The sequence below is a fragment of the Bos indicus genome, chromosome 3, assembly GCF_029378745.1.
Source record: "Bos indicus isolate NIAB-ARS_2022 breed Sahiwal x Tharparkar chromosome 3, NIAB-ARS_B.indTharparkar_mat_pri_1.0, whole genome shotgun sequence".
Taxonomy (NCBI): Eukaryota; Metazoa; Chordata; class Mammalia; order Artiodactyla; family Bovidae; genus Bos; species Bos indicus.
Window position 1 is genome coordinate 1,554,119 of NC_091762.1, and position 20,241 is coordinate 1,574,359.

Here is a 20,241-nt window from a genome sequence, read left to right on the forward strand (position 1 = left end):
GGAAAGGAACCAGCTAGAGGAAGCAGGGGAAAAAAGAGTTCAAATTAATGCGCAGAGTTGTATGAATTTTCCCAGTATAGGATTCATTGCTTACATAATCTCCAGAGAGGTTATCTTAGAACACCATATGTGTGTCAGCTTCCTAACTGAGACATACCAAATGGGAGAAGGGGAACCTCTACTATGTGAGCATGATTGCAGTGTTTGTCTCAAACTGATTTGTAAGAGTGCATTGGGCACTGCCAGATCTGTCCAGGCTCCCAAAGTTATGGTACCTTGAGAAAGGACCAGAAAATAATGCTGTGAGGGACAGAGGGAAAAGTGGGAAGCTGTTCAACCATTGATATAATGAATCCTTGGAAATTGTAGGAGGAGTTCCCTGAAGAGAAGAACAAAGAATCAGCTGGTGTCTCCCTAGCCTCCCTATCTCCAGAGGTGACTCATTCTATCTCACCCAATGCAGAGCACCCCGTTCTGAAGACTTCTATGACCACTTTGGTGCTCATCACCAATTATCCCCTACAGCAGACCTCTTTTGAATTTCAGGCCTGCATTTCTCACTTCCTCCAGACCTCTCCCTCTGTGTGACTGTCTCTCTTCTATGCATCTCAAACTTCTCTATTCACCAAACCAGCTTGCTCCTTACCTTAGGCTCTCCACTGCTCCTCGTTCACTCTTGTAGTGAACCAGGCTAGAAACTCTGTAGTCCTCACTGAGAATTTCTATGAAGGCTAAGCCTCAAAAACCTTACACACCCACAGCCTTTTTCCAAGACAATTCTAAACTGTGCCCTGCTGGTACCATGTGACCTGGCCTCCTTGGCCACAGCTGATTAGACTAGAGGCCTTGGCAGCCAGACCACAGAGAACGCTGCCTCTTAGAGACATGGATATAACTGAAGTATTAGACCTCCTTCTCAAAATGTGAACTAAAGATTCAGAAAGTGAAAATGAAAGTGAAGTCGCTCAGTTGTGTCCGACTCTTTGCGACCCCATGGATAGTAGCCTGCACCAAGCTCCTCCGTCCATGGGGTTTTCTAGGCAAGAGTACTGGAGTGGGTTGCCATTTCCTTCTCCAGGGAATCTTCCCGACCCAGGGATGGAACCCAGGTCTCCCGCATTGTAGATAGGCACTTTACCATCTGAGCCACAAAGATTCAGAGAGCAAGTCAATTAGTCAGTAGGGAGGAGAAATTAAAAGACACAGAGGAGGGATTTCCCTGGCAGTCAAGTGGTTAAGACTCCACGCTTCCAATTCAGGGGACATGAGATTGATCCCTGGTAGAGGAACTAGGATCCTGTATGCTACAGGAGTGCCACCAAAACAACAACAAAAAAGACACAGAGGAACAATCATAGGCAACTCTCATGAGGTCGTGTGTGTCAGAGGCTGTGAGAGCTAAGAGGAAGCGCAAACACAAGAACAGAGGAGTCCTGTGCAGTGAGCTCTGAGCAGTAGACCACCGGTGGCTGGCTGCTGCTGACCACACAGCATTAGGAGCTGGGGCTGCCAGGAGGTGACGAGGTCAGGAGAGTGGAGCCCTCATGAATGGGATCAGTGCTTTCATAAGAAGAGTTACGAGAAAGCTTTTTCTCTGTTCTCCGCTATCTGAGGATACAAGCCCGTCATCAGCAAACCACATGGTAGGTCTGCCAGCACCTTTATCCTTGGACTTCCCAGCCTTCCAGTGTGACATAAATATCTGCTGCTTATACCACCTAGTCTCTGGTACAGTAAGTCCCCTACATACAAATGAGTTCCATTCTGAGAGGACGTTCATAAGACCGATTTGTTCCTAACTCCAGCAAACTTAGCCTACCTCTCCAGAGTGCATGCGTGCTCAGTCATGTGCGACTCTTGGTGACCCTATGGCCAGGTTCCTCTGCCCATGGAATTTTCCAGGCAAGAATACTGAGTGGGTTGCCATTTCCTACTCCAGGGGATCTTCCTGATCCAGGGATCAAATCCTGGTCTCTTGCATCTCCTGCATTGGCAGGCAGGTTCTTTACCACTGCTGGCAGTGCCTGGGAAGCCTAATAGTACTATACTGCAATAGGTTTATAATAGTTTTCAAAAAATAACATGTACATTAAAAAAGCAAACACAAAAGATAAAGAAAACATTTTTAATCTTACAGATTAAAAGGTACAGATGGTACCTTGAAAAGTATAGTACAACAGCTGGCATACAAGCATGTGAATAGTTGGCACGCCCACTCACATCTGTGAAATTTCACAACTTGAAGTTTTGTATGTAGGGGACTTACTGTAATTTGCTACAGTGGCCTGAACTGACTAAGACAGTTCCTCTTGCTCTCTGTCGGGACTCCAGGATGTGCTGTGCTGGGTGGTGGATGTTCTTCCTGGGGCATTTCATCAATTCTGAGGTCTCATCTTCCACCATGTATCGAAGGCCTCAGATCTGTATCACAGGGAGACCACTCCTTATCAAGTTGTAAGACCTATAATAGCTCTCCTCACCTTACCTGTTACTGGCTTTAACTGCTATATTAGTCATAACATTAGTCATAGCAGGAGGCTCCTGGCAGGAGAATTCAGTGCAGACTCTGGAGCTGACTTCCCAGGTCCTGGCCTGACCCTCCCACTAACTAGCTGGTATCCGGGGATAAAGTGCTTCCTCTTCAGGGCCTCAGCCTTCTCATTTTGAACACAGAGGTTCATGATAGTACCTATCTCATAAGTTGATCTGAGAATTAGATGAGCTTAACGGGTGGAACAGAGAAGGCAATGGCATCCCACTCCAGTACTGTTGCCTGGAAAATCCCATGGGTGGAGGAGCCAGGTGGGCTGCAGTCCATGGGGTTGCGAAGAGTCGGATATGACTGAGCAAATTCCCTTTCGCTTTTCACTTTCATGCATTGGAGAAGGAAATGGCAACCCGCTCCAGTGTTCTTGCCTGGAGAATCCCGGGGACGGGGGAGCCTGGTGGGCTGCTGTCTATGGGGTTGCACAGAGTCAGACATGACTGAAGCGACTAAGCAGCAGCAGCAGCAGCAACAGGTGGAAAGTACCTACAACAGCCCATGGCACATAATAAACCTTCAATATATCAGAAACCAGCTTATTCTGTGCTTGTCACTTTGTTAATTTAATTTTTAAAGTAACCCTATGAGATCTTAAGGGATTTATCCAACTCCAGAGCTTAAATTCTTAAGCCAAGATATATGTATTGTTAGTCTTTGACTAACCCCTTGCAGAGCTGGGTGTTCCCTCTTTGGGTGGCCACCATACTCACACCGGGCTCAACTCACCCCACTCACTGTCTCACAGCTCACAGTGGGCATCAGCTCTCCACTAAGCCACCAGCTTCTTCTTGCCTGTGAAGACTGGGCTTTGTTTCCCCAGTAGAATGCCTGGTTCACAAGTGCTCATGCTTAACATGTGTTGCTAAATAAATGAACTCAGGAAAGTGTTCATAGAAATAGCTACTCTGCATCCTTTCTTCTTCCATATAGTCTATAATATGCAATTTATATTAAATTACTTTTTAATTGATCACAGGTTTTTATAGAAAACTTATATTTACACACAGAATAATTTGGACATGGAACAACAGACTGGTTCCAAGTAGGAAAAGGAGTACGTCAAGGCTGTATATTGTCACCCTGCTTATTTAACTTATATGCAGTGTACATCATGAGAAATGCTGGGCTGGAGGAAGCACAAGCTGGAATCAAGATTGCTGGGAGAAATATCAATAACCTCAGATATGCAGATGACACACCCTTATGGCAGAAAGTGAAGAAGAACCTCTTAATGAAAGTGAGAGGAGAGTGAAAAAGTTGGCTTAAAGCTCAACATTCAGAAAACTAAGATGGCATCCAGTCCCATCACTTCATGGCAAATAGATGGGGAAACAGTGGAAACAGTGGCTGACTTTATTTTGGGGGGCTCCAAAATCACTGCAGATGGTGACTGCAGCCATGAAATTAAAAGACACTTACTCCTTAGAAGGAAAGTTATGACCAACCTAGACAGCATATTGAAAAGCAGAGACATTACTTTGCCAACAAAGGTCTGTCTAGTCAAGGATATGGTTTTTTTCAATAGACACATATGGATGTGAGAGTTGGACTATAAAGAAAGCTGAGCACCAAAGAACTGATGCTTTTGAACTGTGGTGGAGAAGACTCTTGAGAGTCCCTTGGACTGCAAGGAGATCCAACCAGTCCATTCTAAAGGAGATTCGTCCTGGGTGTTCATTGGAAGGACTGATGCTGAAACTCCAATACTTTGGTCACCTGATGTGAAGAGCTGACTCATTGGAAAAGACCCTGATGCTGGAAAGATTGAGGGCAGGAGGAGATGGGGACGACAGAGGATGAGGTGGTTGGATGGCATCACTGATGGCATCACTGCCTCAATGGACATGGGTTTGGGTAAACTCCGGGAGTTGTTGATGGACATGGAGGCCTGGCGTGCTGTGGTTCATGGAGTTGCAAAGAGTTGGACATGACTGAGTGACTGAACTGAACTGAAAGTGTGTCTTAAACATGACCTTTCCAGAGGCAATGTTCCCATCTTTGAGTCCATACATTTTAATGTGACTCACACATTAAAAAACTATTTAATTTTAGAATTGTTTTAGATTTACAGAAAAATTACAAAGATACTATAGAGATTTTCCACATACTCCACACCCAGTTTTCCCTATTATTGATGTCTTATGGTACATTTGTTTCAAGTAACAAGACCATATTGATACATTATTATTAACTAAAGTTCACAATTCATTCCAATTTCCTCAAATGTTTTTTTCCTGTTCCAGCATTCCACACTACATTTAGTCCTCATGTCTTCTCAGTCTCCTCTTGGCTCTGGCTATTCCTGTCTTTTTAGACCCGGAAAATACCTAGTTACCACAGAGTTCAGGTCATCCTCTCCACCACAGTTCTGGTTGGATGTGCTTCCCCTGGAAAGGATTTTTACATCCAATCTTGGGGCGTTAAGGGGAAACCACAGAATTTGTTTGTGCAAGAGCCTGATACCCGACCACCTTGGGGGAGTTGGGGTCCAGGGTGGGGGGGGACACAGCACAACTTAGAGCCCCCACACAGCAATGGTATAATAATGCCAGTTTCCTGGGGGTTTCTTCTCCCAAATCCGTCCTTTAGACGTCTCAGAGCCAGGGACCTTGTTCTTTCTGGTGAATTTTACCCTGCTCTCACCTGGCCAGCTCTCAGGGGAGAGAAACAGGAGCCCCTGCCTCACAGTCCTGCATTTTCACAGCAGCCATAAATCTAGGGAGATCAAAATTAATACCCCACCTTGCCCCTAGAGCACTGTTAGTCACATCAGCCACATGCCTTAACGCCTCCCATACTCCTTTTTAAAAAGATTCTCTCTCTCCTTCCTCCTTCTCTGCACCTCCTTCATCCTAGTTCCTTTCCCCACTCCTGACCAGGCCAAGATTAGAAACCAACAAACAAAAGAATGTCTAATCTTGTCATCTCTGCTCTGTTTCTTTTCATTTCCTAAGCTAAATTCCAAATTGGTAATTACATTAGTCATCCCCAAATCCAGCCTTCCCTGTGGGGTCGGCCCCCTGAGCTCTTTTCCTCACTCTTTCATGAGGCTGGAACATGGTTTGTAAAAAGCTTCTTTCCCTAAATTACCAATTTGTATTCTCTCTAGAACCTTGTCCCTTTGCAGAAACGGGTCATCTTAGTTAAACCTGAAGCTGCAAAAACATCCAGAATATAACCTCTCTTCTTGTTACATCTTCTACCTTGTAGCCAGTTAATGATACAGAAAGCTAGCTGCTGTGCCTGCTGCTCAGAGGAAGATGAATTAAGAAAAGGCTGGTGCGAGGCCCTGCTGAGAATGGGGCCAGGCCCTGGGCTAAGATGGGATGGAATGTGCAAAGGGCTTTATGAAAGCTTGGGTTGGATGTGAAACTGTACAGCCATACTGACCTGCAAGGCTGCTGATGAAAAACTAAAAATAGGGTGTGTCAATTTTCCCTATGAATTTGCCACTTTCTCAGAGTAGCTCTGACTTTATCCTGTGGACAGGGCAGGGGCAGTTTTCCTCAAATTGCAAACTGTACCTCCTTACCTGGCTCTGCCCCAAATAACACTCTGATGCATTCCACCTGAGAAGTTTCTTTCTACAAACAGATTGGCACCTCCTCTTTGCACTTAGGACCGAAACCCATGGGGTTACTGTCCGTTTTTTGAGAAGGGGTTTTTTGTTGTTGAGGCTAATGGTCAGAAATGAGAAATTTGGTATGTGTAACTTTTTAAGAATTTTTTAATGTGGACCATTTTTTAAAAAAGTCTATCGAATTTTGTTACAATACTGCTTCTGTTGTATATTTTGGAATTTTTTGGCTGCAAGGCATGTGGGATCTTAGTTCCCCAACTGGTGACTGAACTGGTGACCCCTCTCACTGGAAGGTGAAGTCTTAACTCTGGACTGCCACGAAGTCCCAACTTTTGTTATTTAAAAATCAATCGATAGTTTTTTCAAGTGAAGTTATAAGAATTCATGCTCTTTCATTAGTTATCCATTCTGGGCTGAGGACTCTCAAAAATTAAGTATTCATGACCCATTTGCTCTGCTAACATTCACTGAGCCTGTGTGCAGGCGTGGTGCTACATGCTGGGGATACAGAGGGACAGTGCACAGGCCTGCTCTGCGAAGCCTAGATGGGAGACGGACAGAGACTTCTTACAGAAAAATTATGTGTGTGCAAAAGTATGGTGTGTGGTGTGATAGAAGCCTCAGCATATTGCTATGAAAGAACAGGGAGGGAGCACCTAACTTGGGGGAAGTCAAAAAAGTTTTCACCAAAATACTGACATTTCTGCTAAGTTGAATTAGTATTCTGACACCGGGTTGTTGTTATTTAGCTGCTTAGTCCTCTCTGACTCTTTTTTGACCGCATGGACCGTAGCCCACAAGGCTCCTCTGTCCTTTGGATTTCCCAGGCAAGAAACTGAAGTGGGTTATCATTTCCTTCTCCAGGGGATCCTCCTGACCCAGGGATCGAACTCGCGTCTCTTGCATTGGCAGAAAGATTCTTTACCACAGAGCCACAGGAAGCCCTTGACACCCTGTGTTGTATTGCAATTCAGTTATACCAGAGTTAGCATAGGCCCCCAGAATTAGGGGTATAGTCACCTACGAGACTGCCCCCACTACAGATACCAGCACAAATTTAAGGGGTCCTCAGCCACCTGTACTTCTGGCTGATTGGCTGTAAACTCAGGAGTTCTTGTGATGCCTGCAGGTTCCATAATTTGCTGGAATGTCTGACAGAACTCAGGAAAGTGCTACATTCCAAGTTCAGTTTTATTATAAATGATACAGACCAGAAACAGCCAAATGAAGAGAAACACAGGCTGAGGTCTGGGAAGATCCATGTACTCTCCTTATGGAAAGAGGGTGCATCACTCTCTGTGTATATCAAAGTGTTCACCAACCTGGAAGCTCCCCTCAGCTTTGGTGTCCAAAGTTCCATCATACGTGCATAGCTGGTTAAATCATTGGCCCCATGATTAAACTCAATCTCCTGTCCCCCTTCCCTCTCTGGAGGTTGAGTTGGCTCAAATACCTAACCCTCTAATCACAGTCGTCCCAGTGACCATCTCCCACTCAGAAGTTATTTAGGGGCCAGGATGAGTCACCTCATTAACATAATGACAGCACAATGATCCATGGGGCTCATGAATAACAAAGATACTTCTATCACTCTGGAAATCCCAAGGGTATGAAAAGCCCCATGCCAAGAACCTGGGGAAAAATTTAGACAAATCCTTTATAAAACAAATTTTTTATACTAACATATGGTATGCTGGGAAGAAATTCCATCAAGTGATTGAAGGTGGCTGCAAGGGTCAACTTGAAGATCACTGGCCTAAGCTGACCAAAACTAAGCTGAAGATACCCCTTGGCCCCTGTAGACAGGGCAGCAGGTGAGCTTAGCTTGCATTAAAGATAAAATGAGTTACCTTTGTTTCTCTTCTCCTTCATTCTCAGTTTTGTATCTCTCTCCACTCTTCTTTTTTCTGCAGTTTCTTTTCATCAGTTTCTCCAACTTTTCCTGCCTAAATTGCTTAAAGTTGTGGCCCAAAGCCACCCCAAAGCCTACTGAAACCCCATTACATCAGATAGTCCTCCTTTCTAACTGCCCCCCTCCCCAAGACTCCGAGTCAAATGTAGATCCGTGGAGCCCCTCCATTGTGTCTCATACCAGTAGCCAGAGTGAAATCCTGTGGAAGTCATAGTAACTCAGGGTTTCTATTCTTTAAAGCTGTCCCAACTCCAAAACAAAATCCTGGAGATTTTACAGAAGCTTTGGGAAGAAGAGAGGAAATGACATCCCCTAGAGTCTCTTTGATGTGAGCTCTGCCTTACATCATGGTCTTCCCTTTATCACTGAATTCATCCTTGTCCACTTCTGGGAGGTAGGAAAGAAATCATCATTGTCCTTGCTTGGCAGACTTAAGGTTTGTCCCAAAATGATGGCCATGAAAGAGAGAGGGGTTCCTTTGATGGCACATACACTCTGTGAATTCTCTCTCTCTCTCCTTTGTAAGGGTTGGGGCGCTGGTAGGAAAAAGTTATGTAAAAGAGGATAAGGATCAAATTGTAAACAAATAAAAACAATTTATTTCCAGGAGATAAAGATTTTAAATAAAACTTCTCGTTTTTCTCAGAAACGTTGAGATTGGGTGAAAGGGGAAGATTTTTTTATTTTCTTAAAGAGTCCCTAGACATCTCCCATTCATTCATTCAACAAATATTTATTGAACATCAATAATGTGCCAGGTACTGTTCTAGATGCTTGGAAAATATCAAGAGCAAGGAATGAAATTGAAAAACGTCCCTATGCAAATAATCTCTTCAATAAATGGTGTTAGGAAAACTGGATAGCCACATGTAAAAGATAGCAACTGGACCATTATCTCATACTATACATGAAAATTAAAATGAATTAAAACTTGAGTGTAAGATCTGAAACCATAAAACACCTAGAAGAAAATGTGGGCAATAAGATCTATGACATCAATCTTGAAGATGATTTTTTTTGAATCTGATACCACAAGCAAAAATAAATAACTGGGATAATATCAAACTTAAAGGCTTCTGCACAGCAAAGGAAATCTCAACAAAATGAAAAGACAACCTAGTGAATGGGAGAAAATATTTGCAAATCAGATAAGGGGTTGATATGCAAAATAGTTTTAAAATTAGACAATTCAAAAGCATAAAAATCAAACACTTTAAAAAATGGTCAGAAGTTCTGAATGGATATTTTCCCAAAGAAGGCATATAGATGGTCAATAGGTGCATAAAAGGTGCTTAACATCACTAATTATCAGGGAAATGCAAATCAAAACCACAGTGAGATATCACCTCACATCCATTAGAATGGTTATTATCAAAAAGTCAAAAAATAACGACTGTTGCAAGGATGTGGAGAAAAGGGAAACTGTGCTCTTTGGTGGGAATGTAAATTGGTACAGTCACTATGGAGAACAGCGTGGACACGCCTCAAAAAACAAAAAATAGAACCACTATATGATCCAGTCATTTTACTTCTGGATATTTATTCAAAGAAAATAAAAACACTAGCTCAAAAAGATACACATCTCCATGTTTATTGTAGCATTATTTACAATAGCCAGGATATGGAAAAACCTGTGTCCATTGGTTAGATGAATGGATCAAGAAGATGTGGAATGTATATACAATAGAATGTTTTTCAGCCAGTGAACAGGACAAAATCACGCCATTTGCAACAACATGGGTGGGCTTTGAGGGCATTAGGCTAAGTGAAATAAGTCAGAGAAAGACAGATACTGTATGATCTCACTTACATGCAGAATCTTAACAAATAAACAAACAAAAACCTGAATTCATCAGAGCTGCAGAGAATAGACTGGAGGTTGCCCAAGGCAGAGTATAATGGGGTAGGCAAAATAGATGAAGGGGGTCAAAGGTACAAACTTACAGTTATAAAATATTAAGTCATGGAAATGTACAGCATGGTGACTATAGTTAATAATATTGTGCTGAATATTTGAAAGTTGCTAAGACAGCAAAGAGTCGGACACAACTGAGCGACAGAACTGAACTGAACTGAACTGAAGAGAGTAAAAGTTTCATCACAAGTAAAAAAAAATTTGTAACTATGTGTGGTGAGGGCTGTGAACTATTTATTGTGGTGATCATTTCACAATTATACAATATTGAATCATTGTTGTACACATGAAACTAATATAATATTGCATGCCAGTTATGTCTTAATGAAAAAAGTAAAAAGGCAGGCAATATACTTCAATAATTTCCAAGATCTTTGTTATATAAATGCCCTAGGCAGAGCTGAGTTAATCACAGATGAGTTTAAAAAAAACGTAGAACAAAGAGTTTCAGACGTTTCTATTAGTTAAGTGAAATAATCTTATGAAAAATGTTGTTTCTCATAAAATATTGCTCTTACTCTGCAATAATTAGTTTTGGAAATACTTAAGCTTCCTTTGTTTTTGAAGTTGAGATGTGATAAAAATTTATAGCAATTTAAAAAAAAGAAGAAGAAAAGAAGAAGTCCTTGTGCTGGGGAAATTTACAGTTCTTTTGAGGAAAGGAAAACAAACCAATAAATAAATAATATGGCAGATGGTAATAATTGCTGGTTAAGCAATTAGAGAGTAAGATAAGGGAGGGGACTTTATATAAGGACATCAAGAACAGTCCTGCTGTGAGGTGATCTTTGAAATGAAATGAGAAATTAAGAACACTGAGGAGAGAGTTTTTGGTAGAGGCAACAAGTGAAAAGACCTTTAGGAACAGTCTTTACTTCTCACATCAGGAACTTGCTGGAGGTCAAGTGGTTAAGACTCCATGCTTTCACTGCAGCGGGTACAGGTCCAATCCCTGGTCTGGGAACTAAGATCCTGCCTGCCTCAAGGTGCAGCCAAAAAATAAAAAATAAAAATAATAATAAAATAAAAATAAATAAATGAAAGAAAGGAGATGAAACTAGAAAGCTAGGTTGGGGTAATATTTTTAATTCTCACAACCTTAAAAGTCAGTACTATAGTTATCCCTTTTTTAAAAACTCTTTGCTTTACCAATTTCTTCAGCCTTTTCCTCTTCCCCTCTCTCTAATCTTTCCTCCAACTTTTCCTCCTTTTCCATCCCTGATTTTCTCCCTCTTGACAGTCTTATCTAGCATACTTCCTGGAGTATGCCCAATCTTACCCAGAAAATCATTTTTTTAATTCTTTTTTATGGTGGGGGAGAAGTGTACAAAGTCACTCACTCACTCTGCCTCAGTGAGTGACACTCAGGCCACATGTAGCGGCCATGTGACCAGGGCACACTGCTGAGAAAGCCCTTCCCCAGTTCTGGGCCACCAGTGGAACAAACCTCAGCTCTTCAAACCATGGGGTGAAGACTTTCTGTCAGTGTCTCCTGCCAACTTTGAGGAATATGGGCAGCAGGACATGGGATGGAGAGAGAGGGATTGTAAAAACACATTTCTCTGTCTGTCAGCAGTCAAGCTGAAAACTCACCAGGATCTGCCAGGTAAGACTTCCTAGTTCATGAATTAAAATCAGAATGCTTAACTCTCTACTTCTGTGATAGACGAAATAGAAATTGTTCAGCTTGTATTAGTTTTCAGGACATGCATTATGTTTTTTAAAACAAAGTAAAAAAAATCTCTCTTAACAGTAGCATGATTTCCACATACTCTTCTCTTTAACCTATGTCAAAAGATAGGCAATGACTGAACCTCTTGACCTTTAAAGAAAATTCTCATTCATATGTACAAAGATAAACATTGCCATGAATATGAAGTTTAAGACTCTTAAGATGAGAAATGCCTGGTGGAGGTAGTATCTGCCTTAGACAGAGACTGAAGATGGATTGAAACAGTCTCTCTAATTTGTTTCCTCTTTTCCATCCTCATATTCCTAAGTTCCTCTCCTCTCTCCTGTCTCCACTGCCACTATGGAAAACAGTAGGGAGGTTCCTCAAAGAACTAGAGTAGCCATATAATCCTGCCATCCTACTCCTGGGTGTATATCCAGAGAAAATTAGAATTCAAAAAGATACATGCACTTTAATGTTCACTGTAGCACTATCTACAACAGCCAAGACATGAAAACCACCTGAAAACAATTGTCCGTCAATGGAGGAATGGATAAAGATGTGGTACATGCACACAGTGGACTATTACTCAGCCCCAAAAAAGAATGGAATACTGGCACTTGCAGCAAAGCAACTTTTGTGGACCTAGAGATTATCATACTAAGTCAGTCAAAGACAAATATTATGTGATATCACTTATACATAGAATGTAAAATATGATATAAGTGAGTCTATCTATGAAACAAAAACAGACTCACAGATATAGAGAAAAGACTTGTGGCTGCCAAGTGGGAGGGCGGTGGGGGAGTTTGGAATTAGCAGATGGAAACTATTATGGATATACAACAAGGTCCTACTGTATAGCACAGGGAACAATATTCAATATTCTGCAATGGAAGAGAATATGAAAAAGTATATATATATATATATATATATCTGAATCACTTTGCTGTGTAATAGAAATTAGTGCATTATAAAGCAATGATACTTCAAAAATAAAAACCCACACTGAGTCATGCCATTCCCATCTCTCTACCACCACCTTTGTATCATCTGCAGTTTATGTCTCTGCTGTTGTTCTCACCACATTGTAGGGTGAAAAATTCATTTCCACATGGCCTCCACGATTAGCAGGCAAACTTCTAACTTCATTCATCTCTGCATGGTCCAGGCCACTTTTCAAGTACAGGAATGGTACATGAACAGCTAAGTGAATGAAGGGGCTAATTTCTGAGTAGAATTTGGAGCCCTGCCTGGGCTTTACCATTCATATTGCAGCCACTGCAACAGCTTTTCTTGAGGCTCTTCTCAACTTTGAAGACTATTCTTTGTGCTTGTGTTCATTTACATCCTGGCTATATTATAAGCTTCTCCTTGTCTTTGTGTTTTGTCTGATTGAGATGAAGAGGTCACTGGTTTTCTCTCATAGAGTGTTTGATGCACTTCAGATGGCAAAACCCAATGCTGAATGTATGTAGTCAGTGGTGAGCTGTTAATTCCCAGTACATGCCAGAATCATCTGCCAGAGTCAGAATGGTGCCCTGAGAGTCTTAGATAAACAGACTCCCCTGGTGGTCCAGCGGTTAAGAATCCACAGGAGATGTGGGTTGGATCCCTACGCTGGGAAGATCCCACATGCTTCAGGGCAACTCAGCCCGTGCATCACAACTACTGAACCTCTCCTGCCCTAGAGCCAGGCTCCACAACAAGAGAAGTTCTGGTAATGAGAAGCCCATGCACAAGAACTAGAGCGTAGCCCCCACTCACCACAACTAGAGAAACCCCCACAGCAACAAAGATGCAGTGCAGCCAAAGGTACAAAAGTAAATTAAAAAAGAAAACAGCTAGAAAATGACTTCATTTGTTCATTCACTCATTCATGTATTAGTTGAATAAGAAAATTTATTCAATAAATGTGTGAACTATTAACAGAGCCCCCGTTATCCCAGGTGGGCTTCCGTGGTGGCTCAGTGGTAAGTATCTGTCTACTAAAGCAGAAGACATGGATTCAACCTCTGGGTCAGGAAGATCCCCTCGAGAAGGAAATGGCAACCCACTCTAGTATTCTTTCCTGGAAAACCAAATGGACAGAGGAGCCTGGTGGGATACATTCCATGGCGTCCCAAAGAATCAGACACAGCTTAGCGACTGAGTAACAAATCTTAGGTATAAAAAGTATAAGAAGAAACATGGTATGTGTAGTTATAGGCCTCATTGTGTTTATAGTCCAGAACCCCTTGGGAGCCTGGGGAAATGTGTGGCCTAGATTATAGAGCTGGAATACTTTGTAGTTTCCCATAGTTGCCATGAAGACCTCAGACAGAAGAGGAAGGAGGGGACCTCTGGTATCATCTAGCAGTTTCTGATATTCTTCCATCTTAGCCTGAGCTGTGGTCCTTTCCCCAGCTGCAAATACCACCCACAGGACTTCCGATTCCAGATGGTGGAGTAGAAGGGCCTGTGCTCATTTCCTCCTCCGAGAGCACCAAAATAGCACCTAGCTGTTGAACAACCATCAACAGGAGGATGCTGGAAGCCACCAAAAACAACAACAAAAAACCCACATCCAAAGACAAAGAAGAATACACAGCGAGACAGTAGGAGGGGCACAATCACAATAAAATCAAATCCCATACCCCCTGGGTGGGTGACCCACAAACTGGAGAACAATACCAAAGAGGTTCGCCCACTGTGGTGAAGGTTCTGATGCGACAAAGGGATTGGGAATCCCCAGGGAATCTGGCCTGCAGGCCAGCAGGATTTGATTATAGGACTTCCAGAGTACTGGGGGAAACTAAGATTCTGGTCTTGGAGGGCACAAACAAAATTTTGTGTGCACCAAGACCCAGAGAAGAGGAGCAGTGACCCCATAGGCAACTGAACCAAAAATGCCTTCTAGTGTTGGAGGGCTTTCTGTGGAGGTGTGGGTTGGCAGGGGCTCACTACAGGTATGGGGGCACTGGAAGGTCCCTCTTAGTGTAAACCCTCTTGAAGTTCACCATTAACCCTACCATAGAGCCCATAGACCCCAGGACTTGGTCACCTCAGGCCAAACAACTACCAGGGAGGGAGTACAACCCCATCCATCAGCGGATAATTGGATTGAAGCTACACTGAGCAAGGCCCTCCCCACCAGAGCAAGACCCAGTTTTTCCCACCACCAGTCCCTCCCATCAGGAAGCTTAAAAACCTCTTGGCCACATCCATCAGAGGTCAGACAGAAGAAGCAAGAAGAACCACAATCCCACAGCAACTATAACAAAAACCATATTACAGAAAGCTAATCATGATGAAAAAGCAGAAAATTATGTCCCTGATGAAGGGACAAGGTAAAACCCCAGAAAAACAAGTAAAGGAAGTAGAGATTGGCAACATTTCAGAAAAAGAATTCAGAATAATAATAGTAAAGATGATCCAAGATCTCAGGAAAAGAATGGAGGCAAAGATTGAGAAGATGCAAGAAATGTTTACCAAAGACCTGCAAGAACTAAAGAACAAATAGAGAGCAATAATATACTAGAAGGAATCCAAAGCAGAATAACCGAGGCAGAAGAACAGATAAATGACCTGGAGGACAGAATGGTGGAAATCACTGCCACACAACAGAAAATTGGGGGAAAAAATGAGAAGAAATGAAGACACCCTGAGAGATCTCTGGGACAATACTAAATGCACCAACATTCACATTGTAACAGTACCAGGAAGAGAAGACAGAGAGAAAGGACCTAAGAAAATATTTGAAGAGATAATAGCTGAAAACTTACAGAACATGGGAGAGGAAATAGTCAACCAAGTTCAGGAATCACAGAGTCCCAGGCAGGCTAAACCAAAGGAGGAAAATACCGAGACATAGCAATCAAACTGACAAAAATGAAAGACAGAGATAAAATATTAAAAGCAAGAAGGATAAAGAGACAAATAACATATAAGAGAATGGCCATCAGGCTATCAGCTGATTTCTCAACAGAAACTCTACAAGTCAGAAGGGAATGGCATGACATATTTAAAGTGATGAAAGGGAAGAAACTACAACCAAGAATACTCTACCCAGCAAGACTCGCCTTCAGATTTGATGGAGAAATCAAAAGCTTTCCAGACAAGCAAAAGTTAATTCAGCACCACCAAACCAGTTTTACAACAAATGCTAAAGGAACTTCTCTAGGCAGGAAACACAAGAGAAGGAAAAGCCCTACCTACAGAAAATAAACCCCAAACAATTAAGAAAACAGTAATAGGATCATACATATCGATAATTACCTTAAATATAAATGGTTTAACTGCACCAACCAAAAGACATAGAATGAATGGCTGGGTGGATGAAAATATGTGCATGCATGCACTTCCACTTACCACATCACTCTGCTTGACCCCCAAGCCGTATGTAATTATTTTATATTGTTAAGTTAATCATGTTCCTATTATGGCTTGCAATTTTAATTGTGTGTTATTTTTTGTTTGGCTATTGATTGTGAAAACTGATAAACATTTTTTACTATTGTGATTATGTAACTACTACTCAACTTGATACCACTGTATCATGATTGGTCAACAGAAAAATAATATAACTCTATATCACCAAAATTAGGATCAAATAGAAAAACCTGTAATCACTTTTTAAATCTAGATGCATATCAGAATTCTCTTGAAAGTTTTGGAAAAATATAAATATTCAGTATAGCTTTTTTGCTCCAGAGCTCCAGATATGTTTCTGATGAGCAGCCACTGTATGATGATCCTTTACTTTTATCTAGTTTGCTTCACTTTTTCTATTTCATATTCAGTGCTCCCATTTCATTTTAGTTTATGTTTTCCAATTTCTCCATCTCTTCTCTTCTTTGATGTTCTTTCTCAAGCTTTTATCAAGTGTAATAGAAAAGCTTTTGTATTGCTGCTGTTCAGTTGCTCAGTTGTGTCTGACTGTGACCCCATGGACTGCAGGGCATCAGGCCTCCCTGTCCTTCACTGTCTCCCAGAGCTTGCTCAAACTCATGTCCACTGAGTCAGTGATGTCATTCAAAAATCTTGTCCTCTGTTATCCCCTTCTCCTCCTGCCTTCAATCTTTATTAACATCAGGATCTTTTCCAGTGAGTCGGCTCTTTGCATCAGGTGGCATAAGTATTGGAGCTTCAGCTTCAGCATCGGTCCTTCCAATGAATATTCAGGGTTGATTTCCTTTAGGATTGACTGGTTTGATCTCCTTGCAGTCCAAGGGACTCTCGAGTTTTCTCCAACACCACATTTCAAAAGCATTAATTCTTCAATGCTCAGCCTGCTTTATGGTCCAACCCTCACATCCATACATGACTACTGGAAAAACCATAGCATTGAATGTACGGACCTTTTCGGTAAAGTAATGTCTCTGCTTTTTAATGCACTGGGTTTGTCAAAGCTTATCTTCCAAGGAGCAAGTGTCTTTTAATTTCATGGTTGCAGTCACCATCAGCAGTGATTTTGGAGCTGAAGAAAATAAAGTCTGTCACTGTTTCCATTGTTTCCCAATCTATTTGCCATAGATATAATATGCATACTATATATATTTATATATGTGTATAAGCAGCAGCAGCATAATATATATATTTTGGAAAACTTATGAATTTTTGCCTAACTAAAAGAACTGTGGCATTTTGATTCCACTTGTTTGACTTAGTATGAATAAAATGTTAGATTTCTAATTAAAAAATATGCACAAGATATGCAACAAGCAACAAAGGTTTGCTGTATTCTGTAGCAAACTATAGTCAATATCTTGTAATAAAATATGTGGAAAATAATTTCAAAAATAATATATGTGTATTTGTATAACTGAATCACCTTGTTGTGTACCTGAAACATTGTAAGTCAACTATATTTCAATAAAATATATGTATTAAAAAAAATACCACCCACATGGGACTCTGGGTGAGGGAAAAGGGGCGGCTGACCTCTGGGAGCTTCAGGCTGCAGGTGATATATGCCATGGAGGGTGAAATAGTTGGCTCTGCCTCAAGGCTGGCCAAGGAGAGCTGCCATGAAGAAAATAATGAGGTGAATTAAAATCTAATTTGATTTTTATTTGGCTTCAGCAGCCAATAAAGGGACAGCAATTTTCCAAGTCCTGTCACTGGTTGGAGGAATTCTTTGAGAACATCTGTTTTACTAATAGCAGTGACAATAAAAGCTTATCCTATATTGGCCGATAGGCTGTCTTCCAAGCTCCTCTGAGCACTTTCACTGATCTTAACTGCACTTCCTTCCCACAGCAATCCCAAAGAAATGATGTTGACTTGTAATTAAGCTTCACTGCTGACCTCTTCTGCAGCCCTCTCCACTGCTGCCTACTCAGCCACTTGAATCGTACAGAGGAAGACCAGGATGGCCCAGGGGGGAGCCGGTCAAGTTAGAGAGCCAGAAAGCAGAGGGAAAGAACAAGGGGGTGACCTTCATTTATTCATTGTCCTTTGTTCAACACTGGCCATATGTGTGCTGAGTTTTCAGGGCTTATGAAAGTATTCAGATCTAGATGTGTGGGCACAGGAAAAGTGGGGAGAAGCATTTCTGGTTGGCAGAGAATTCTAGTTTTCTGAAACAGTACAAAAATACAGAAATTTCCTATTCTCTACCAAATCTTTTCTCTCCTTTTCCCCTTTCTCTTGCTGAGATGCTCAATTTTTTTTTTAAGGCTTTATTGAATTTGTTACAATAACCCATATTACCTCATGAGTTTTTAACCATGAGGCATGTGGGACCTTACTTAGCTCCCCATCAGGAATGGAACTGTCACTCCCTGCACTGGAAGGTGATTCTTAGCCATTGTACCACCATGGAAGTCCTTTTTAAAAATTTTTATTGATGTATAGTTGATTTACAATATTGTGTTAGTTTCAGGTGTACTGTAAAGTGAATCAGTTATGTGTATACATATTCCTACTCTTTTTTAGATTCTTTTCCTATAGGCCGTTACAGAGTATTGAGTTCCCTGTACTATATAGTAGGTCTGGTGTTTCTTTGGAGTGATGAAGGTGTTCTGGATTAGATAGTGGTGATTGAAGATCCTATTGTATAGCACAGGGAACTATATTCAATACCCTGTGATAGACCTTAATGAAAAAGAATATGAAAAAGGATGTATACATGTATAACTGAATCACTTTGCTGTATAGCAGAATTAACACAACATTGTAAGTCAACTGTACCTCAATAAAATATGTATTTTTTAAAGATGTGTTTAATAATGGGATAAATCTTCAAAACACAGTATTGGATGCGCAAATTAAGAGACTGCATAGCACAGAATTGCAGTGGAAGCACATTTACACAGAGATCAGCACTGTATATGCAGCATATGGGTATACACACATATTCCTAGACATGTGGCAAATATGGGTATCTGGGAGCTGGGTTGGAATGACACTCAGGTATAAGGAGACAGGTCTTCAATGGATCTTAAATGGGTTGATGATGATAACGTACCACAATTGAAGAACTTAATGACCTTCAAAGGTTATTCAAATATTGCAGAAAAGATACTTGTAAAAGAAGATGAGGAGATAAACCATCTAAAGAACAATGTAAGGCAAAACATAAAACTATGAGTAAATATTGTTCAAGTTATAAGTCAATTGGGAAATTGACTCTCTTAAAAATAAAACAAAATTATTTTCTCTATTAAAGAATAGTATATAAATTACAAATATGAATAGACATATATATTTCTATTGGTTTTAGCTAGTCTTTGGGGGGCTATTTTTGAAGTTATTCTCACACTGAAACTCAATATTGTAATTCTCTTTTTTTCTGTCCATGTCATCAGAAGCACTTACTCATATCATTACACATTTACACATTATACATCATGTAATAATTACACATTACACATCGTATAAGTCAGACAACTTTCTGACTATGTTGTTAGAAGATAACAGATTCAAAATGACTAACAGTCTAAAGGAGGGTGGGGGGAAGGATAAATTAGGAATTTGGGACCAAAATATATACACTACTAAACATAAAATAGATAACCCAAAAGGACCTGCTTCATAGCACTAGGAACTGTACTCAGTATATTGTAATAACCTGCAATGGAGGAGAATCTGAAAAAAAAAATACATATATATGTGTGTGTATAATGGAATCACTTTGCTGTATACCTGAAACTAACACAACATTGTTAATCAACTATAGATCAATGAAAATTTTTGAAAATGACTAACAGTTAAAAATGCTAGGCAAATTTTGATTAATCTGAATACTCAGAGAATGAATTCTCATTTATAGAGTATTTACTTTAAAACTCATGGGGAAGAGAGGAAATACAGTTAAAAAGTTCAACAGCCCAAGTTAGAAAAATTAGCTTTTTCCCAGCAGTCTCTCAGCAATGATTTTTAAAAAGCTATTCTCAGGATGAGGGCAGATACAGAATGGAACAAAGACATCAATTGGATGGTTGAATGGGGTTGTTTTAAACTCATAGCTGAAATAATAATCTTGAAAGACTAGGTTCCAGAGAGTGGAAAGTTTTTTAAATTCCAAAAGCTGGCTTTGAACATCAAAAGCCAACTCCGGAAGGAAACTGGGCATAACATTTATCCACAAATCACAGAATAGGGAGGAATGCACAGCAAAATAGACTGCCTCCTG